This window comes from Parus major, chromosome 4, assembly GCF_001522545.3.
Source record: "Parus major isolate Abel chromosome 4, Parus_major1.1, whole genome shotgun sequence".
In the NCBI taxonomy this organism is placed as follows: Eukaryota; Metazoa; Chordata; class Aves; order Passeriformes; family Paridae; genus Parus; species Parus major.
In genome coordinates this window covers 65,407,673-65,431,327 of record NC_031771.1, presented here as the reverse complement: position 1 = coordinate 65,431,327, position 23,655 = coordinate 65,407,673, and the positions used below count along the sequence as shown (strand labels likewise).

General features: G+C 39.1%; 1 long non-coding RNA gene across 1 annotated transcript; it reads right to left on the bottom strand.

Annotated features, from left to right (window-relative positions):
• Positions 1 to 18,169: 18,169 nt before the first annotated feature.
• Positions 18,170 to 20,027, bottom strand: LOC107202664. Its single transcript, XR_001520781.3, has 2 exons — positions 19,335 to 20,027; positions 18,170 to 19,213 (listed from the first exon to the last, which is right to left on the bottom strand). It is a non-coding gene; the product is annotated as an uncharacterized LOC107202664 (long non-coding RNA).
• Between the last annotated feature and the right edge of the window lie 3,628 nt (positions 20,028 to 23,655).

The window sequence follows — 23,655 nt, the reverse complement described above, 5'->3', positions numbered from 1 at the left end:
CTTACTGGGTATTGACTTTACACTGAACAACAGAAGTGAATCTGTGAATGTCCAAGTGACACAGTCAGATGTATCATGGATAAAAATGTGGAGGGGGAAAAGTCCTAGGAAACATCAGTGCTGCTGACAGGATGTAATAGAGACAGGTTATTCCTCTGTCATTGATTACACCTACGAGAAGGGTCCTCAGAGAACCTACAGCAGAATATCTCTTTTTTAAGTATTTTAAGACCAGAGCTCTACTAACAGCTGTGCTTGGCTGTATTATTATTGCATGTCCTGCTGGGGCAGCACAGCTGATAATGTTAAAAATAATAGTCAGAAATATTAAAAAATAAAAACCTACACATCAGCCAAGTTATTTTTTCCTTCCTCCCATGCCCACTGTGCTAAGCAAATCACAGGTGTGTAGTTAAAGAAAGAAATGCTACCCATTCTTACTCCTAATTCACACAGTTTAAACATTCTGCAGAGCAGGGTGTTGGTAACAGATGGATTCTTACAGTGTGTGCCATGAATACCTAGGAAGAATGGAATGTATTTAGTATCAATATTGTGATTGAGAAATAAAAATCCTTGTGAAGACTCATTCCTGTGAGTAAGCAGAATAGTCTGGCAGTGTAAACTGCTGGAGTGGTGGGGAACAACAAAGTAATCATCCCATGTAATGGAATAACTACCTCCAACAACTCCATTTCCTTAGGCAGGCAATTCTGATTTGTAAATAGCACACAAGCTAAATTTAGGGAAATATTAATGGCTCACAGGTCAAAACTTTACAGAGGAAATTTTTAGCACTTGGTGTATTTTTGCAGCCAATGTAAAAAAGGTGTTGGGGGAAGTTTTGAATGACCTTTAATTAAGACAGTTTAAGGGAAACCTTTGCAGTTCAGACTAATCTTTCTCATAATGCATCATACATGTCCTTGGTACCTGCCATAATGTTATCATTTCCTCTGGTAGTTACAGCCAACTTCTGTGTAGGGAGACTCCCTATCTACAAAGCTTAATGTTTCACACCTCATATTTTGCTCTCCTGCTAAAAGCAATTTTCTACTGCAATTGGATTTTCAGTGCATGTCCCGCCCATACTGGATATGGTCTGTTATGGCCCATTTCCTCCTTTTCCCAGTCCTAATTGAAAAGCAACCAATTTTTACTGCTTGTAATACACATGTTGCTCGGAGCTGAAATTTTCTGCTTGAGGCCAGCTTTTGGTCTTTGCTGACCATCTTCATTGAAGCCAGAGGGTTGTGACCAGTGGCAGAGTCCTGCAGGTAGTGATGTGCCTCAGTGCTGGGTTCAGTCTTGTCCTTACCATTCAGCAGTGACCTGGATGAAGGGACAGTGTTCCCTGAGCACTTCTGCTGATGATACAGAACTGGGAGGAGTGGCTGATCCACCTGTGGGGCCACTCAGCAGGACTTTGGCCAGGTTGGAGACTGGGGTGAAGAGAAACCCAGTGAATCTCAAGAAAGGCAAATGTAGGGTCCTGTACTTGGGGAAGAATAAACCTGAGCACCAGAAAATCCTTCCCTGTGAGGGTGGGGAGGCCCTGGCACAGGGTGCCCAGAGAAGCTGTGGCTGTCCCTGGATCTCTGGAAGTGTCCAAGGCCAGGTTGGATGGGACTTGGAACAACCTGGGACAGTGGAAGGTGTCCCTGACCATGGCAGGGGGATTGGAAGTGGATGATTTTCAAGTTCCCTTCCAAGCCAAATGATTCTAGAATTTGTGATATTTAAAGAACTAACATAATGTCCAACAAACATCTGGTACTTTTTTATTTATTTTACCAGTGGAATGTTATCCAAAAAGTAATTGGTGCTTGATTCCTTTGTTAGGACAAAACCAACCAAACAAAAAAATTCCCTGAATTTTAGCAAAGTTCTGTAATTCAAATGCAAATGCAGGGTCCTGCACCCAGTGGGGAACAACCCCAGGCACCAGCTCAGGCTGGGGGTGACCTGATGGAGCAGCTCTGAGGAGAAGGACCTGGGGATGTGCTGGACAAGAAGTGTCCATGACAAGTGGTGTTTCTTTGTGCCAATAAGGCAAACAGGATCCTGGGATTTATTAGAGAATTTCCTGGAGGTTAAGGGAGGTGATCCTGCCCCTCTGCTCAGCCCTGGTGAGGCACATCTGGAGTGCTGTGTGCATTTCTGGCCTCCTCAGGACAGGAGGGACATGGAGCTCCTGGAGAGGATCCAGTGGAGGCTACAATGATGAAGAGCAGACTGGAACTAAAGGCTGAAGGAGCTGGGGCTGTTCAGCCACAAGAAGAGACAGCTGAGAGGGGATTTATCAGTGCATACAAATACCTTAATGCTGGGTGTCAAGAGGAAGGGTCCAGATCCTTTTCTGTGGTGCTCAGCAGCAGGACCATGGGCAGTGGGCAGAAATTAAAGCACGGGAAGTTCCACCTAAATATGAATAACAACATTTTCCCTATGAGAGTGACAGCGCTGTAGCAGACTGCCTGGAGATGCTGTGGAGTCTCTTTGGAGATATTCAAAACCTGCTTGAGTGGAGTGGTTGGACTAAATGATCTTAGAGGTTCCTTCCAACCCCATCATTCTGCAATTCTCTGAAAATTTCCATTCCCATCAATGAAGGCAGGATTTGTCTGCAGCTGTTTATTTGGAAAAGTGGGCTAAGTTTGTGCTCGGAGGCTTTGCTGTGTCCTTCCAAGAAGCTGATAACCTTTCCACAAATGCCCTTCCTGAAAGGAAACAATCAGCAGAATGCGAATTAAAATGAGTTGAAGCAGAAAATTAATCAACCAGGAGGCGTTAATGGATTAACTCCTTTCCAGGCAGTGTCCCTTCCAGCATCCCTCCACCTTTCCAAGGACAGGGCAAGCATCAGAAGTGTCCCCTAGCCTGGAGATGTGCCTAGCAAAGCCTGGCTCAGCTGGGCAGGGAAGTGTGCCCAGCCTTCTGCACCACTTGCTGAACAAACGATCATTTAATCTCCAATTAATCAGGTCGTTATGCAAATGCTAAACTGACCCCTAATACTTCTTTCTCTGACATCTGCAACAAAGTGCTGAGAAGCCTGAGTTCCTCAGGGCTTTTTTTTATTATGCTTTCTGCACTAATATCAAAGAAGGCCAATGATTCCACTATACAGTAGAACATCTGACTCACAACTATCTTTAATGTTTTTTGCAAACCCTGGGATTGCTAATGTTTAAATCAACAAGAAACAAAATTAGTTCCATCACTCTTTTTATCAGGAACTCAGCAACTAAAAAAGAAAGTCTCACAGTAAAATTGCTTCCCACTCCTAAATCCTGTGCTGTGTCACAATTTAAATAATTCAAAATTCCCACAAAGTCTCTCTGTTCCTGAAAGAGGTAATCTATCAGCTTTTTTCATCGTGTTTGCAGGTTAAATATTCACTAATGGTTTATTAGCACATACATTGTAGATGATCAACTTTGATTAATGTCCAAGTGCTACAAAGTTTCTCATGTTTAATAAATATTTTCTGTACTCCCTTATTGCTTTATCAACATAAATTACAATAACTGTCTAATAATTGTAAATCAATACAAACCCTGCAGTAAATCATTCTGAAGCAGAGAGCTGTTAAAAAGGGAAATCACAGAATCATTTAGGTTGGAAAAGCCCTCTAAGATCATCAAGTCCAACAATTTCCCCAGAACTGCCCAGGCCACCACTAAACCATGTCCCTAAGTGCCACATATGTGGTTTTTAACCACCTCCAGGGATGTCTCAGTGATGCCATAGTTTTCTTGTTCCTTTCCTATTGTCATATGAGAATCTAATCCAATGCCAATCTGAACTTCTCTTTCATTCCTTTTTTATACTTCCATTGTTTTTTTTTATTTTTCCCTGAACCCTCAGCAACTGGGACAATAGATTGGTTAAATCATCTCATTTGAATGCAATTTTTTTACCTTGTCTCAATTCACTGAGATGAGGAATGTGGGGCATTTGGGGTGTTTTTTTTGCTACAGGCTGAAGATGCTAAGTGTGATTCTTGAGGTCTTGTGTTTAATTTTACTTTGCCTCTGGCTATCTCTTGATTTCTTTTCTACTTAGATATTTTACTGAGCCTTGTGTATGCACTGAAACCAACACACCTTTGTGCAAACATCCTGAAGAGAGTGAATTACAGAGCCTTGATTTCAGAAGAGTGGGCCTTATGAAGGGACTTCTGAGAATCACAGGATGGTTTGGGTTGGAAGGGACCTAAAAGATATCTCATTCCACACCCTGCCATGGGCAGGGACACCTCCCACTATCCCAGGTTGCTGCAACCCCTGTCCAACCTGTCCTTGGACACTTCCAGGGATGGAACTTCCTAAAGTCACCCTAGGACAGCCAGCCACAGCTCCTCTGGGCAGCCTAGAGATAGAGCAATCCTGTCTAGGTTCAGGTTGGAAGATGCTGCTTTCCAGGCTGTTCCCCTGGGTAGCCTCCATGGCAATGGAGAGAGGGAAATCTTTCTAAATAGCAGCTCCCAAAGTACTTATCTGAGGCAGGCAGGATACATCTTCCTCCACAAGTGACAAAAAAGGAATGACTAACTTTGATCCAACACCTACCTTTTGGATGGCTGAAGTTAAGGAGGATGAATCATGCTGCTGCTGCTGCACTGGTTTCCCTCCTCTTTACAGAACAAGGATTTTATTGTTGCTTCTATCTTTACACAGTCCTTGCCCCAAAATCTCTCCTAGTTTTATGGTCTTGGAAAGACCTGTTTTACAGAGTCATGCTGTTGAGTTGAAATCACAGGCTGGAGTCTGTGCATGAGGAGAACAAAACCCACTGGATTTAGCTGCAGGATATGCTATTTGGTGAACTGCCTTTCAATAAATTTTCCTATGATTATTTTCTCTGGATTGGCCAATCTGTTTAATGTTTCCTGCTCTTTCAAAGTGGGCCATTATGTCTGGGATGATTTCAGGCTCCTAATGTGAGTGTAAGTACTTTTAACAACAAAGTCTTTACTGTGCTGGAGTGAGTCACTCCCTGCCAGCAGAACTGTTCGTTTAAATTACTGCCAGTTCCTGCATTGTCAAAAATCACTTCTCACCAATTCTATTTACTAGGACTGATGTCAACATTTCTGCTACAAAACCTCTGCTCAAGTCTTCCAGTGCTTGATGAGCACAACTTATGACACCCTCCACACACCCCCTTTATAGCTTGGTATCTACATTTGCTTTGCTGTGTGAAATCAGCCTATCTTATTTTATTTCTTTTTTACTAAACAAACCAACTATAATTTACAGATATTAGAAAATGCTGTCAAGTTCTTCCCTCTTGCTCAATAAACTGTTCTGTCAATATATATTCTTAGCAATATCCTGTAATATTCCCACAGAGATTGGTCCCACTTGAAACTTTGAAAACCAAATCCAAAACTTCAGCTGCAGCAGTAGGTGCAGAGACAACCCAACATATCACAGAAATGAAGATTACAAGAGTATTTTGGTGCTGCTGGTCTGTAGGAAGTTTTCTGAATTTCTTAAAAATATCAGGGACAACCAAAAGAAAATATAAAAAAAAGAACAAGTGATGTGTGTGGGAGAATGATGGACACAAGATATTAATTCTTAGAATCTGTGAGCTGTAGTGTAGAAAATGAAGCCCAGAGACATATGTTTGGGAAGTGTAAAATAACACCAAGTCTTCTTTCCAGAAGGCACAAACCAGCCAGCTGGATTGGGAGATGTCATTAAATGAAAAAAAAAAATAATAGAATTATCAACTAGCAACTTTATTTTTCCCCAAAGGACAATGCAACTTATCTCAGAAGCTACAGACGTGCATAACTATGGCCTAACATTGAAGATTTTTAGGTTATGAGCTCAGAAGACAGCAACATGTTCACTTCATTTGAACTTGGTGCAGTTCATGCACTTTCACAGAGCACTTCTTGCATCAAGGCTGTAACTTTTGACAGCACGAGGACTCTTCCAGAAAAACACCCCCAAAGACTCAAAATTATGGGGAATCAATAAACTGTTTTAGTAATTTGTTACACACAACCCCCATGGTTTCAAAATGTGTGTTTCATTTCCAAAATGATTTAAGTGGTTTTGTCCACTGGCTTTTGCTGTCAGCCAGATTAAAGAGCTTTCCATTATCACAAGTCTTCTCTCCATGTCCCTACTTATAGATTAGAAGGTGACTTTATCATAATCTTTCCTCAGACAAACTAAACAAATCAATCTTGTTTAGTCTTTGGCTGTAAAGAAGGTTTTCCAGACCTCTATAAATCCAAACACTCTTTTGGACTCACTACTTTGCAAGGCATGTCTGAAATATCTGACATATTTTCTGCTCCTATTTGGATGATTTTCCCTGGTTTTATTGAAGTTTCTGTAGCTTAAATCAGGCCACCTCACCAAAGGGCTCAGAATGTTCTGTGAAATCAGTCTGTTATTGCTATTACTTTTTATCACTGAAAGCTCTGGTTGATAAATGATGTAGAGGTGCTGACTGATCACTTACCCCATTTATAATCCAGATTTTATTTAGGTTTTACAGAGCTCTGATGGATCATGTTCACATTTTGTTTACAGACTCCTCTCAGAAAACCACTAAAACAGTCTTCCTCTATGATCTTAGATGTCTTTTCCACTAAATGATTCTATAAGTTATTTTTATCAGAGTTTGATATGCTGCTTCAGCTTTTCACTTCTGGATGACTTTTTGATAGACAACATTTGATGACAAAGCTTGGAATACACTTTGCTTTGATTGATTGACTGATAGATTTTCTTTTAACTGAATGGGTTTGGGGGTCTTGGTCTGGCTTTAGTGAGCCAATATTTTCCTCTGAAATTTGCCAAAATAACTCATAGAGTTTACATCCTGGTTGGTCAAAGGCTGCAAATACCACAGGCTACACTCTTTATTTGCACATACAAGAGGTGCTAACAGTATTTGTGACAGCTTGTGGGCTTGTTTCACATCGTTTCTAAAATATTTCCAACTTTACATCATATGGTGGAGCAGCCAGAGATATTTTCATGTGGTTATTCTGCAAATGTACACCAGGAAAGTCTTGTATCTCTAAGCCTAAAGGGGACAATGTAGGGAAGAGTCTCATTATACTGACAAATATTTCTATATATATACTTTTAAACTTCTCATTTACATGTGTTTCAGCAGTCTTACAGAAGGTGGTAGCAGCTACCCTAAAGAAAGCTTTGAGCCTCTTGCATGACTCCCTTTTCCAGGAAATAAATGTCTTTTTTTTCAGTTGGAGACCTCTTTGCTCTTTAATCCTATGTAGGTTTTAGAGAAGAAGAAGTAGAATCACTCTTTTCAAGGGAAAATATGTTAAAGAATAAGAACATTTCATGTGTTGTTCATGTGTTTACGACCAAAAAGTCAAATTTAAATCAGAATCTCAGCACCATAATCTTTTAGCAAATGTTACCAGCTGTTCAGCTCCACACTTTCTTCCTTCTTGAAGCAAGTAGGAAAGTGAAAATCCATCATATCAGTCAGCTAGAGGTTCTTAGTCCCTTTACCTTGACAGATGATATATCAGAGTGCCTGTCTTTCTGGAAATTTTAGTTTTAATGGGCTGGGATCCATCTTCCTGCAGATACTAAAATAAAAATATGCATCAAGTAATTTGGATGACTTAAGCCTTTATATATAGGCTCACTTTTAGATGTTCTTCTGAGAAATAGGACTTGATTTTTCTTCTATGTCTATTTATTATGTCACAGTGTATTTTTCTTTATTAAAATGGCCAATGAAAATGGCATGGCTGCTCTGCTATTATGATATCCTTCCAAATGCTAACAAGTGTGAGATTATTAGAAAAAAACTTTAAAAAGTAGAGGTGTATAATAGGCAGAAAAATTTATCTCAGTGAAATTCTGAGAAATTTGTCAAGAAAATTAATGTAAGAGAGGAAAAAAAAAAATCATGAAAGGGCAATAGAAAAAAACCAAACAAATCCACCCACCCACCAGGGAAATATTTTCAAAGTGTTACAGTCAATCAGATATCAGGACAATTCCTTCTTCAGACACATAGAATTCTTTATTACATAGAAACCTAAATCACATGTGTAAAATATAAATACCTTGTTTCCTATATGGTATAATAACTACTCTGCATTCTCTCCTCATATCTGTGCAGGGCCCTGCATGACAGTGTGGATGCTAAACACCCTGTTAGATGATACTGTAATAAAGATCAATACACAAATTTACTGCAATAAAGACAGACAAATTATCCAGGGGTGAGCGTGGCTTTTGAACACTATAATCTTTGTCCACACAGCGGCAAAACAATGTCTAACTCTGAATATCTGAAATATGGGAAGTAAAACAGCCTTTTATTTGAGGCCTTTTTCCACATAGGTGTGACCCTGGTGGCAATGGGAAATAACAGATTACAATGTAGATTTCAGGTAGCACAGAAACAGCTCTGGAAATAAGGGTTTTAAACATTTTCTCCCCTCTGGAAAATAGGAACTACTTTGAAAAGTGAGCTGAGACCTTGTGCCTCATGTACCACCCAGGGTGGCCTAATGCCACTGGGGGTTTTGACAGGAAAACTGGATGAGAAAAGGAGGAGAACAAATGAGGCACGTTTATATCCATGATATTTTGTACCAGTACTTCTTATATGGAATCACTGAGGTTGGGAAAACCCTCCCTAAGAACATCCAGTCCAACCATTCCCCCAGCACTGCCAAGGCCAGCACTGACCATGTCCCCAAGTGCCACATCCACATGGCTTTTAAATCCCTGCAGGGATGGGGACTCCAGCACTGCCCTGGGGCTGGAAACCCTTTGGGTGAAGAATTTTCCCCCAATATCCAATCTAAACCTCATGGAACAATCTGAGGCCATTTCCTCCTGTTGCTCTCTGGTTTTGAGAAGATCCCAAGCCCTGAATCTGGGGAAAGTTGCCCAAATCAGGATGGCTCAGCTGGAGCCTCCAGTGCAGCTCTCCAGCAAAGAGTGGCTTCTTGCCTTTGTGCTCACACCCCAGCTCCAGATTTTTGATCCATTAACCCATTAGAATTCCAACCTTTCCCAGCATTTTTGTCCAGCTGTCAGTTTATCCTGGATCTCCACACTGTCCCTTGGAATGCTCTTCAAATGTAGAAGTGTCACATTAAAATCCAAATATCTGTTACCTTATCATTCTTTAAATCCTGGTTTACAGCTCATTTTTCTCATGTAACCTATTCACGTTTTCCATTTGCTACTTGTTTACCTCCAACCTCTACCCTGCATTAAAAGCAACAAAAATACTAGAAATGCCTAATTGCCTCATTTCATTTTTGTTATTGTCCGTGGACTGAAATATTTTCTTGTGATAATTCATTTTACTTTCATTTCTAGTCAGCCTGGCAAAGAATGAAAAGAAAGATTAAATTATTTTGACTTGAAAGACTATTTGTTTGACCTTAAACAAAGTAATTCAAATTCTTTCTTAAATGCTATTTTTTACTATAAAGAAATTGACTTTTAAAACCCTACTTTTAGTTTAAAATTATCTTTTTCAGCTTTATCCTTTATTTTTTGAAACACTATGCACATATTTTGCTTGATATGATTCAGCTTCTTTTTATTTTCATCAAAAAGATTCGATAGAAAAAATTTCCCACGCTCAGAGATACAAATGGACCACAAAATGTTTTAATACTTTACTACATTCATTTATGTGCAAATTCAGACTTCACATCCAATTTCATGTGTTTTTTGTCTTAATCTATAAAGTTTGATGGGCAATGATGCCTCTGTTTAGTGTTTGTGCAACACCTGTCACAAAAAGGTTTGGATCTTAGTGTGGATGTTTTATTCATAGTTCAAACCAAATGTTAGGAAAGGATGGAAATTATCTACTTTTCCTGTCCTTTCCAGATTTAAACTTGGGTCAGGTATTTCTCAACAAATATGCTGAACAGAAATATTCACATGGATAAAAACCTTATTTATAACCTTATTTAAACCTTATTTATACAGCCAAGTGGAAGCACTTAAGGGCTGTTTAATGTCTAAGTACAAAACTATTAACAAGAACATAAATTTTGCCAAGAATGTTGGCAAGAGATGATGTATTCCTTCAAGGATTTATCTGTACCCATTAGTTTAGGCCTTTAGCAAGACACTAAACATTAGAAAATTTAGTTAAGGTGTCACTTTAAGAGTCTAAAAAATGTTGGAGAAGGTTTGGACAGGAGAAAATCACATTTTGGTATGTTTGGTGTGTTTTAAATAGCTCCCAAACCCTCTGGGCCAGCAGTATGCAATTACTTGAGGAACAGTGAGCTGATTGCACGTGGCTGCTGTTGGGAGATGAGGGAGAGAAAACCAAACAGAACTGGTTGTAGTTGTGCCACCAGAACAGGAAACTACAAAGGGCCACCTAATTTTGTGAATTTTCAGTCTCATACACAAAATAACAATGATCCTGAGTTTTAAGCTATGCTGGAATCAAAGAATGGTTTGGTTTGGAAGGGAACTTCAGAATCATCCAGTTCCACCCCCTGCCATGGGCAGGGACACCTTCCACTAGCCCAGGTTGCTCCAAGCCTGGTCCAGCCTGGCCTTGGACACTTCCAGGGATGTTTGGCTTCTTCATGCCATCAGAGCCAAATTATTTAAGAAACTAAATTTAATGGCACATTATTAGCTGTGTCTCCATAGCTCCTCAGCTGAATTATGAAAACTTTTGGAGACTCTGGACTTCCAGCTGTATGGAAATGTCTCATTCAGTGGAAGAAATGCTGGTAGTGAGCAGTGATCTCACATTTCTGGCCTATTTTCAATTGTATCTGCAGTGTCCTTTTCTGGTATCACACAGAGGACAGTGAGTTTCAGTATATCTTTTGGATATCCTATAAAATAACTTCATTAATTATTCCTAGCTGAATTATGAAATGATCCAGTCCATTTTTTGAAATATTTTTATTATCCCTTCTCCCTCTGATCCTGCAGCACTTTGCAGGTTTGGGACTATAATCAGCAATTCTGTGTGAAAACTTATCACACCATTGAACACTGTTGGTTCAAGATGATAGGAAGAATTGCCTAAAAATAAGGACTCAATTTTGAGCCAAGGGTTGTACTTTTAAAACCACTACTTAAAATGGATACAGTAATGTAATTAGTCAGTGATGTAATTAGAAACATTTCGGTGATGGCTTGAGTGAATGACATTTCTTGTTTAGCCGTTGATTTTGGAAATGTTACACCCTGATTCAAGTTCTCAAAGTAACTTCTGTCTTGAACTTTGAACATGAAGTGGAAGTGGAAAAGACAGCTGGCAATTGCTTTGAGGGGATGCTCTTCTGAGGCTCCCCAAAATGCCTTTGCTACATTCTTGCCCCTGTATCTTGGCCTTTATTCAGGTTGAAAGGGAATTTCAAGCAACAGTTTCATGTTGGCTTGAGCAAAGAGCAGTCAGACTTTGGATCTTGAGGAGATTTAAGGAAGCAGATTCTAAAGACACAGTGATACTTGGGCTAGGACTAACTTCTGGCTCATGTTCAAAGATTTGGCTGTAGGATAATTTAAAGTGACACAGGGGGAGCTTAGATGGAATATTGGGAAGGAAATTGTTCCCTGTGAGGGTGGGCAGGCCCTGGCACAGGGTGCCCAGAGAAGCTGTGGCTGCCCCTGGATCCCTGGAAGTGCCCAAGGCCAGGCTGGATGGGGCTTGGAGCCACCCGGGACAGTGGAAGGTGTCCCTGCCCCTGGCATGGGCTTGGATTTATCTGGTCTTTATGGTCCCTTCCAACCCAAAGCATTTCAGAATTCTGTGACAGCTTAAAATTCATGATTGTTACCTTGGGGATGAGACAGAAAAGTCCCAAAATTAGGTGCCACTTTGTAATTGACTGTTCTAGCAGGGGCTTTGTGGCCAGATGTTATCCCCTAATTTCTTTGGTAGAAACACAGTGAAGAATTGTGCATTTTGAAGGGTTAATAAACATGAACAGAGCAATATGAAAATATTCATTGATGGTCAGTGTTATGGATTGTTCTGCATGAACTTTAGGAAGGCAAAATGGTTTGGAATTGAAGTTGGGACTGCAGCTCTAAGAAGAGGTTTGAGTTTGGCAATGTAAAATCTCAAGCCTTTTGTATGTAACATCTGAATCTCCACTTATATCTTTAATTAAACAATTTTCTTTTTTTAAATAAAACATATTTCCTTGGTATATTTGAAAGCTCTTCATTGTAGGAGAACAACTGATATTTTTAATGACTAGCTGTTCAGAAACAGCCTTGTAACACAAAAATAAAGATGTACTTAAATTTGCTTCTGTGTACACAAAAGAAAAATTGAGTATTTTCAAGGCTGTATAACCTGTTGTTTTTTTTTCTCCTTCTGTAAAAGCTGAAGGGTTAATCCTCTCTGTAATTTGCCAAGTCAAATGTTCTTACACATAATCAGTGATGGATGGAATGTACAGATGTTTCATCATCATTTAATACTAAGCAAACCCTTCCAGAGTTTCTCCCGTCCTCCTTATCCATTATGTACTACCTGTTTAAAACTATGACTGATTTATTTATTTTTTTCTGTATTAAATCCTTCCTTCAGAGTGACTTTCTTTAACAGTATGTCACTGATTATTTTTCTGTTTAATTTTTCTTTTTTTTTCTTAATGTCTGGCCTTCTAGGTTTGGGGTTGTTTTTTTTACTGTTTGGAGGGGGTGTGGGGTATTTTGGGATGAACCTGTCTTTCACTGAGGATAGTATCAGTTAAAACCCCTTCTCTCTGCCCTAGGTTTGGTGTTTCTGGTGGCTCAGCTGAGCACAGGGAAGGGTTAAACATCTGTATTATGGCAACTGCTTGGCACAGGGCAGCGAGTCCCCAGCTCAGATGACACTGTGGGAGAGGGACTGATTAACCACCAATCCCTCAAGGAAAGCTTTGCCTTGCACCCTGTGACTTGTTTTTCTTGCTTGTGACATGGTGGAGGCTTTTGTTTAAAATGTGCATAATTTTGTAGCTGCAGTAGTTACAGACTTTAATCAGCAGTAAAGATAAAACAGTATCGCTTTTGTTCTCTTGCTAAAGCTCTTTTCATGTGGTGTCACTGGCTGCTCAACAGCCACATTTATCCTGGATGTTTTGTCCAGCCCAGCCAGTCCATGGGAGCAAGAACATTCCTCTTTTTTTTTTTATTCCTACAACAAACATTTTCCACACGTTCTCTCTTCCAAGTTTATGAAGCATGATCAATCTGGGAGTACCATCCGTCCTTGCTCATCCCACAGCTGTGCATGACCCCCCAAAAACGTCAGAGCACAATTCCCCCACTATCCCACAACCCTCTCACTTTGCTGATGGACCTGATTTGGCTAAAAACTCCCAAATGTGAATGGTGGAGGAGGAGGAGGTCAATTTGATCTCAAATGAGATACTCCTGACAGAATAAAGTAGGAGGATTTCTTTTCCTTTCCCACAAGCAGATAAGCAGACCAGCAGAACCAGCAAGTGCCAGATACAAAGCTTATTTGAATAGAGTGACACAGCTCTCCCCCATCTGATGATTTGGCCCTTCAATTCTCATTGGTAAGAAATAAGTACATTTTATTGACAGAATTAAAAAAAAACCAAAAACATTTCAAGACAGTTCATCAGTTGTGTAACACCACTTGGATTAAAATGGGAAAACTTTAAATGAAAACCACAAAATTTAAATTTGTCATCAGAAATTAAGAGCAACATGTTTCCTCCTTTCCCCCTATGTGTCTGACCCTTTTCTTGTTGTTAGTTTTTCTCTATACTGGAGATTATCAAAACAAAACTGAGTCAGTGGACTCTGGTTGCACTGTGCTGTTTAGGGACAGTTTTGTGCTCTCCTCATAGCAAGGGACAAGAAAGAACCTGACATTTACCTCTGCTGTTTGCCAAGAGCCAGCTGGTCTGACAACATATGTGTATTAGCAGGAACACTGGCAAAAGCCAAGCTTTGTTCAGCATGTGCTCATTTCTTGCAGTGAGGGGGTCAAAAACCTGGCACAATAAAAGCTGCAGATACTTTAAGATTTTGAGGAGAATGTATAGAAAATATAGGACAGAAATCCACAGAAAGGTAAGTCTTTTAATGCTATTCATAGAGGAGCTTACTCTGTGTATAACTGAATATGGAGGTCCATTAAAATGAGCTTTCCCAGAAAAGCTGCAATACCTTGACTGTTTTAGTCTTTCATACTTAAGTAATTTTGAGTTGATTCTTTTCAGAAAAGTCTATGGCTGAAAGGTTTTTCTTCCCTCTCCTTAAATTTGTGGTGCAAAAAATGATGTCTCTCATTGTCATTAGTAAGGAGTTCTGTCAGGAAAAAGGTGTTTGAACTTACAGGACCAAGATGAATTTGGCAAGAGAAGGGGTAATAAATAATTTGGGTGCCTTAAGTTGATTGTAAGAGAGAGTTCCTAACAGAGGGCTATTTTTATAGACTAACTTAAAGGAGTGGAAATTAGGAACCTAATTTTATTGCATTTACTGGAACCTTTTTGTTCAGTGAGCAGGAGGAGAGGGTAAGCAGTGCCCAGACCTCCTGTTTGGCATGAGAAGCAAAGAGCTTGGAAACCATTAATTACCTGGAACTGTAGTCTGCTGGTCTGCAGTCCACTTTTCCCTTTAGCACTGGAAGATGGCATCTCTAATTTCCATTTTACTGGCACTGAAATGGTTCTAGGATGAAATGTAAAGGCACAGAAGGCTCGGAGGGCACATCTGAGCCAGCATGCAGGAGGTCTGTGTGACAGCCAGAGCCAGCACCTCCTCTGCTGTCCTGCAGTCCCACATCTAAGCACACATCATTTTCCAAGTCTCTGTCATTATGGTCATTTACTTCAGCAATTTAAATTGACTCATTAAAACGCTTCCCCTTCGTTTTCCCAGATGAGGCACATTTAATGGGTGCATTGCATAACCTCACACCTACCAGGACTGCTCTGAACTTACATGAAGGGCAGTTCAGTTCTCTTCCACCACCTTTATCTAAGCAGCCAAGTCTCATTTGGAAGATGCCAAATCTTCTTTTGATTACTATTCTGGTCACCTTTTGAATTTCATTACAATTTCTAATGATATGGTTTTCAGAGGGAATCTGGAGATAAAACATGGAAGAGATTAGGCAATTTTTCAAGAGATAACCACTGTCACCTTATAGGGAAAAAAAAAAAAAATTAAAGTAAATGTCCTCAGTGTATTAGAATGTCTCAGAATACCTGAATGTTTTCCTACTAAGAAAACACTCCTGAAACAGTGCTGGAAATAACATCACAAAAAAAGTCCAAGAAGGGAGATCTGAGATGCATAACAGGGTATTATTGAATCTTATTTGCTCAGTATCTCACTTTTACAGCTTCAACCTGTATCTGATGTCCATGCAGCTGTAACTCCTCAAATTACCTTGTAATTTACAACTTTGTAATTCCCTGCAACTAATGTCAGGCACAAGAATTAAGGTCTTGACTGAACAAGTGGAGGATCCTGTGGCAACTTTTGCTCACTCTTTCCCTTTTCACCCCTGCTAATCCCATTAGTTATGTCACATTAAGAGAATGTTGTTCCTTTAATTCTTACACCACCCTGTGTTGTGGGCAGTGACCTCGAGCCTCCCTCCTATAACCTCCTCTTGCTGTTTTAATGGGAAACAGGGAGTTTTTATCAGGAGGCAAAACAAGGAGCCAGTACAGAGCATCATCATCATCATCATCATCATCATCATCATCATCATCATCATCATTATCACTGCACTTTTGCAGCACTGAAGACAAGTTTTCGAGATAATTTACCATGAATATATATTAGACCACATCCTGTGACTGTTGCTCTGGGTTTAGGCAGACCAAGGTCAAAATATATCACAAAATACAGGATTTGGACCCTTTTGCTGTGTTAGCTCCTTCTGTACCATTGGGATTTTCCTTTTAAGAGGGACCCATGTTGGAAATGCAGACTACGTAAGCCTTGACCCACTTTTGGGGAAGAGATGTTATTATACATTACCTTAAAAGGCTCTTAAGATATTTTTGGCCACTCAATACATAATGAAAATATGTATTCAATACTTTAAAGCAGCATATTTCTTAATAGTCTAAATGGGTCAAGGCACCACACCCACACTGACTTTAGATAATGCTCGTTCTTTCAGTTGTTTGTATTTCTTTTTCTTAAACCATTAGTAAGATTTTTAAAGCATTTACAGCATAAAGAAAAATCACAGGTTTGAATACTCTGACAGCTTGTTACTGTTGGCTAAGTTATTATCAGAAACACAGAGTTGAGCACGTCCTGGGATGGCCTGTATTGGCCACTCACCTTCAGAAAATCAGACACTGAATGGTAAATTTTGCCTTTTTTTTGTTGATTCTTTTTATATCTTCTGGAACATCTTTGTTTTGTCATTTGCTCTTATGATTTCTATGACTCTGCTCACTCAAATGTGATCACACCTAGTGTTGCAGTTACAGATATTCTTAGCATTTGTGTCTTTTTCACTGGTACATTTACACCTGTTGAACCTTGAAACAAATTGAGCTACACAAGCTGATTCCCAGTTTTACACCTGTTTTCCATGCCTAGAACCCAGCTGATTGTCTGATGGCTCAGTGACAGCAGAAGAGTCTGGACACAGAATCCCAACATACCTTGACATTTAGAGGAAAAAAATAACATAATAAAAAGCACCTTTTAGATGTTGTTTTTCCACTCCTAGCACAAAGCAGTGCAATAACAAACACACCTAAATGTGTGCTCCAGCAAGTGTCCTTGAGCCAAATATCCCTTAAGAGAGTCAGGGCCCTCCCATAAAACACTTGTTTTCTCATCAGCTTCATATAAATAAGCAATTTCCCAGGAGCACTTTCCATTTTACTCCCTATTACTCCAAACTCTCCCAAAGTCATATGCATTTATAGCCTGCTAACAGGGAAAAAAAAACCCATTGCAGCATTAAAATAAAAGTATAAAATATGTGTATCTTGGTCCTTCAAGTCAATTGCAAAAGTTGTATTAATGTCAGTGTGTGGGAGGAGAGGAAAAGAGTGAAGTTAGCTAGAGGTTGAATATATAAAAAAATCAACAAACCAGGAGTTTTTTCTAAAAATTCATGATTAGAATCACTTTTCTTAGGGCTCTGTAACATCTCATCACAGTTCTATTGACTTTTCTCTTCCATTCCCAACTGCTTTATGTCTCTGAGACAGCTCCATGGCTTGGGGTAGAAAAGACCAAGAGAAAAGTCTGTGTTCTATTTCTTTGAGCATAAAGCCTTTCACCATGTGCTGAAAAAATGTAGGTACCACTAGCTCCTGCAGTTCTTCATCTCCTTGATCTTAAATCAGCTCTTTTCCAGATTTTCTTTTTCAGAATATTCCACCCTCTGCTGCTTTCAATTCACTCTGGCCTCTGCTTGTTTCTTGCTTTTGGGATATTCCCTTTTCCTTCTTCCTCAGCAACTTCACAGCACCAGAAAATAAACTGCCACTAATGAAATGATTTCTACTTTCCTGACAAAATTCAAGTATTTATTTCTGCCATGTTCTAGCTCTTGAATCACTTTTTGAGAGACCACAGCACAAAGCAACACAGATGTCAGCCCCTCTGAGGAGATCCCTTAGGTTGATAAACTGTGATTAAACCCATGCTTAACTGGTGTACAGGACACATCTGGGTTAATTTAAGGGAGGAATATATATGAATTTTAATTTAGGAAATTGCTTTAACTGTAATTCAGCGACTTTATTGCCTCACACAAATAAATTCTATCTTTGGCAACTCCTTCTCCAACTTAAACATCTTTTCTTCTGAGGTAAAAAAATCACAAATCTGAAAATACCCAGTCCTTTCCACACCTCTGGAGGAAAAGACTCAGCTGCCAACTTGGTAAATATCCCCCATAAAAATACACTTTTTTTACTTAAAGTGGTCCACCTGCAGAAAATGAAATAAGTTCCTTTTGTGGGGTTTCATCGATGTCTGCATGATAAATCTGTGCTATTTTTACGTCTTTGCCTTTGAGATTTCACCTGATTCTTATTTACAAAGGACCAGATGCAATTCCCTGCATCCACTTAGATTTCACTTAGCATTTTACTACTGAAACAAACCCCAAAACCAAAAACATTTTCTGGCAATAGCTTGTGCTTATTGACTTCCAGTTCAGAAACCACAAGAAAAGGTTTCACCAATGTTAAAAGTCTTTTATTTTTCAATCATTGTTATACAGAGTAGCAAATGCAGTCAATTAAACTAAGAATACTGTATCTAATGACATGACTTATTTATAAGATTAAAGCTATGTCCTTGTGGGTTTATGGTTATGCAGATCTAAGTTACAGCATTTGAAATTAGCCTTCATCTTGACTTTGGCAAATAAGATATTATTTTTAAAAAGCCTGGAATTTTTTTGTTTGGACAGAAATGGCTTCATTTTGACATATTTATAATACAAAACAAAGCTAAAAGATTTGTAGGAACTGTCATAGCAACACGTTTTGCTTTAAACTGCCAAAATTCTGTTATGGAAATCACTCAAGTTTTATAAAATATTTTATGTAGTTTGCATGAAGAAATTGTGGAGTGGAATTGATCCTATTTCCTGTCAGGGAAATTCCCCAATTAGGATAGTGACAGATGCTTTCCCCCACAACACAGTGTTGTAATTCCTGTGACCACTCTAGTTTTCATATAATATCCAGTTTAAATGTTTTCTGTGTCCCTTCCATATTTCTGAGCAGGTTCACCAAATTAATGAAAAAGCATTTTCTGTTTCCTTTTTTATTTTGGGGTTTTTTTTGCTTTTTTTTAATTTTTTTTTATTTTTGAGGGGCAGTTAATTCAGTTGTTATTCAAACAGGAAGAATGATTTGAAAATGTCAATATTCCTGCAGTGCCATTCCCATTTGAGGTGTGCTGTATGTAAGGCCTGTGAGCCTTTGGGTAACACTTTACCTGACTGACCAAGAGGTGCAGCCACTTTCAGAAGTAATTCAGAAGTAAAAAAACTGCATTATTGAACTGAAACATTCACAGCATCTCTGACACTGAAATCAATGCTTTTATCTAAATGTGGCACCCTTGTTTTACAAGCAGCATTCTTCTCACACTTCTCTCACAATCAGCAGGTCCACATGAGATTTTGGAATGTCTTTTTCCTTCTGTGTGAAATTACATCTATCTCCAGGCTCCAGTGGATGAGCCTGCTGCTGGATAACTGCACAACCCTGGGATCATTCACACACACAAACACAAAAAGGAATTATTTCATGAGGACAGGGAAAAGGAGTGTGAAACACTCCAGGCTTATTGCTCATGATCCATTAATATGTTCAGAATGAAAAATACCTGAATTTTATGTTGCTGTATAATTCTGTAGATGAGAAAAGATTTCTTAGTTGAAGTACATGACCTTTAGCAGAAAAAAAGGGTTTGACCTTTCTAAAAAAGTTAATTAACAAGAAAGACTCTGTAAATTAGGTCAAAACATCCATTAAAATTCAAGAAAATTCCAGCTTACAACACATTGGTCACCATTGTAGCTCTTGTCATCAGATGTTTGTATTTAACTTTTTCTTTATTTTTCCTCTTCTTTTCCTTACAGAACCTGCTCCATTGGAAAAATTAGCTTTCTATCATTTTCATGACTCATCAAGGCCTGAAGGAAAAAACCAGAATCATCCACAGTCTTCTCATTTGTGACACAGACTATTAACAACTTCATTAACTTTCTTCAGGCCATGTTTTTGTTCAAAGTCTCGTGTGCATTTTTTACAGGAGTTACTGGAAAGATGCATTGTCTTGGGCTTCTGTCAAGAGAAAAAAAAAAAGGAATTAGAAAGTTTGCATCCTTTAAGATGTGGGAAATAATTCCTGTAAACATTATTGTAAGTAAAACAAATCTTGATCACTGCTTTGTGCTCAAAAAAAAATACACTTGATTTCATTTCTTCTCATTAGGAAACAATATATCACAACCATCTGCTTTAACCCTTGATTAAGTACAGAGAATCATCAATGTAGAGCAAACCAAGAAGAGCATGTAGAGCATAAACAAGAAGAAAAGTTTCTCAACCCAAGTTTCTTGTTCTATACCTGCTTACCTCTGGTCTACCAACATGCAATATTATATCAGATTATATCAGATAGAAATAATCCCTGTCAAGTTCTGTCCTCTATAAATCTCATAAAGGCAACAGGAGTTTGTATAATGAGGCCTGAGAAAGGGTCAAAATTTAGCCCAAAGCTCATGACCCTGAGGAACGGTACTGGGGTCCTGAGGAATCCAGCAATTTTCACTGTGATCAGCAAGTACTGGACAGCTTTCCATCCCACCTATGTGCAGAAAGCACAGCAGGATGTAATAATGGAAAAAGCAGAAGGTTTGAGGGCAGTGACTTCCCTGAAGTGAAGCAAATCCATTGGCTGTTTTCTTCAAGAGTAGAATAGTCCCAGAACTGGAAGTGCAGCCATGGCAGCACAGAAACCCTTGTGCCCACAGACTGACAATTCTGCAGTCAATCTTACTTTGTGACAGTTATTAAGATCTGGATATTAATCCTTCTCCCTATGCTTTTCTTTGTCTGGGAAAAGAAAAGGATTCTAGGGACAGAGAAGTTCCAGAAGATAACTTTTAACTAGTTCTGCAAGGGCATGGGCCAAAAATACATCCTGCAGTTCTTTATCTGTGCACCTTCTGCCTCGTTCCTCTGCCACCTCCTGTCCCTTCCCTCACACACCCAGCCCGGTTCCCTCCTCCTCTGGTGTCTTCCTCTCCTTGCTCTCCCTCCTGGACAAGACTCCCTGAACACAAATTCTCTGCACAGATGGACCACACTGAATTACAGCTTGCATCATCATTGTTTACCTCTGACAAGTTTCCTTAATTGAGATCCCCAGCAAGAAAAAAAAAAACCTATTCTGGCGTTGCGTGGGCTTCCCAGCCACGGACAGATTTCCTGTTGCTTTGATGCAGTGTGCAAACATAAGAAAATAGAACTTGTTTTCTGGGGAGCTAACAACATCAGCAGCACAAGGCATGAAATGTTTACAAACAACAGATGGGAGACAAACAGCTCGAAGGTGGAAGGTGGCGGTCAACATGGGAAGAAGCACTCGCTGCCTAAGAGCTGCTTGTCTGAACAAGGGGTTTGTAGGAAAGAAAAGCTCTGAGGAGAGATAGAAAATGATTTTTTTCTGATATATGTACAATTAAGAAGGTTTTGAGGTAGAGAAACTGAGGCAGATTTAAAGAAGTCAAGTCAGTTATTCAGGAAGAGAGGAGAAGATACTTTTTCCTGAGTCTCAGTCTTTGAGACAGAAACACATTCGTTTTATAAATGTGAGAAAAAGAAGTTATGGCATTTGAACTTTATATACCAAAATTTACATCACATTCTCTGATGAATATATGCAAAACTTCTAAAACCTTCTTTCTCTATCCCCCTTCGAAATACAGAGACCCAATGAATCTACTGCAAAGTGCCCTTCTTGCAATTAAAGGCTGAGAGATGATTTCCACAAACACACAACCTCCTGCTCTGACAATTGGCAGCATCAACTGAAGTTGAGAGGAAAATTTTAACAGAATTTAAAACCTGTTCCTATGGTTTTGAGAAGAAACTATTTAAGGAAAGGGCTTTTCAAGAGCCTGCCATGGTGGGCATTGATCCAAGTCCAACACCAGCAAAGAGCAGGTGAATTTTTTGTGTTTCTTTCAAATTTTTAAATTAATCTTTCTGAAAGCAATGAAGGTATCTGCCCCATCCTCTCTGGCATTAAAAGGTGGACAGACAGACAGACCCCCTGTGTTTTATTTCCAAACAAACTGCATCTGCTGCTTGCCTGCAAGTTTCTTCAGGGGTCTGAGGCAGGGTGGATGCTCTGCCTGGCAGGTTCTTCTGAGCCTGGCACAACCCACCTTACAAGTGACTCTCCACATAATATCCAATTTAAATGTCCTGCAGGATGGGAAGGCTTCACTGTGCTGCTCATGGAATACCCAGCACAGAAGTGTCTTATTGCACAGGAGAGGCAGGAAATATTTTTGACACATTTACTTGAGCAATCCAGTGCTCAAGTAAATGTGTCAAAAATGACACACCCAAACCAAAATACAGATACACAAATGTGTTCAGGGATAGAGAGTGATGTTAGGGAATCCCTGGATATTTATGTGCACTCAATCAAGTCCAAAAGGAAATGTCTTATTATACAAGGCACTGGAAGATCTTTTGAGAGCTGCTGACAACCTCCCTTCAGCACAGGTAGCCAACTATCTACATTAAAGCAACAAATTAGCTTGTCTTTAAGGATCACTGGGCCTAGAAGAAGCTTAAATATTCCAAGTTCCACCAGCAGTTTTCAAAGTCTGTTTGAATTACCTGTGAGATAGATGCTCCTCAATTTCTCTCACTTAGATATTAGTTCAATGATTCTTTTCCTTGAAAACCCACACTAGGTCTTAGCTCCCTGTTTGCCAAAATTCTCTTTTTCACAAACAAAGCACAAATGCTGTACAAATAGGAACAGGCATTCAGGATTAGGTGGTGAAAAAAAGCCCTTTTAGACACACAGGTATTGAGATAATAACAGAAGATGTAAGAACTCAAAGAAGTTCATGTTCTTGAAGCAAACAATCAAAATGGTTTTCAGCAATAACCTCTCTTGGTAGAAGTAAGTTCTACAACAGAAGAGATGAGTAAAAGGTGTGGAGAGTTTCTTTGTGTGTACACAGACACAATGCTGAGACTTTATGCTGAGGAGAGGGGGGTAATTCCTGCTGTGGTATTCTCACAAGAGGGAGATGTAGAGATAAAAACAGTTTGTAATACTTCAAGAAGAAGAATAAACTACTGTAAGACTGAAAACATGTCAAATATTAAGTCTAACTGAAGAAGCTGGTATTGTACAGTACTTAGATGCAAAGAAAATACAAGAAAAGAGGAAAAAGATAAATTATGTGACAGATATTATAGCAAAAGCTAAATCTCCAGTTAAGCCAAGTGTGAGGGAAAAAAATAGATAAATTGATTGCTACATTAAAAAGAGAAAAAATAAAAAAAGGCAAAAAGCTAGAATTAACATGAAGAAATAATATTGTGATTATATTTATAAACATGCTCAGTTTAATTTTAGATCTATCCTCAATGTAAATTCTTCTGGTATGCTGGAAAAGATAAAGGTTTTAGATTGTTATTCTCATTATCAAACTAACTTTGTCAGAGAACACATCACATGTAATTCTATGGAGAAAATCTGTATTTGCTGGATTTTAATGGTGCACAGAAGAAAATGATTTATACTACACTACATTGTGTCAAGGTCCCTCCTTTCTAATGTTGTTATTAAAATAAACAAAATTCAAAAGATGATTGAGAAAGACAAGTTCAGATCTTTCTGGGCATCAACAAACTATAGATTAACATTTGAAAACCAGGACTGCTGTGTGCTGAAATTTGTTGTGTGATACCCTTGGAACCAGGAATCTGCCTGTAAAGCCACAATTCCCAGTGCAGAGTTCCTTGAGCAGAGAAACTTATCCCCTCCTTGCTTTTCTTTCCTTGTTATCCCAGGGACCACAGAGCTTTGAGCTCTTCCAAAAAGAATGCACTCAGAGAATCTAAATGCTCATCCTGCCACATAAATCCTGTGAACTGTCCCCAGAGCT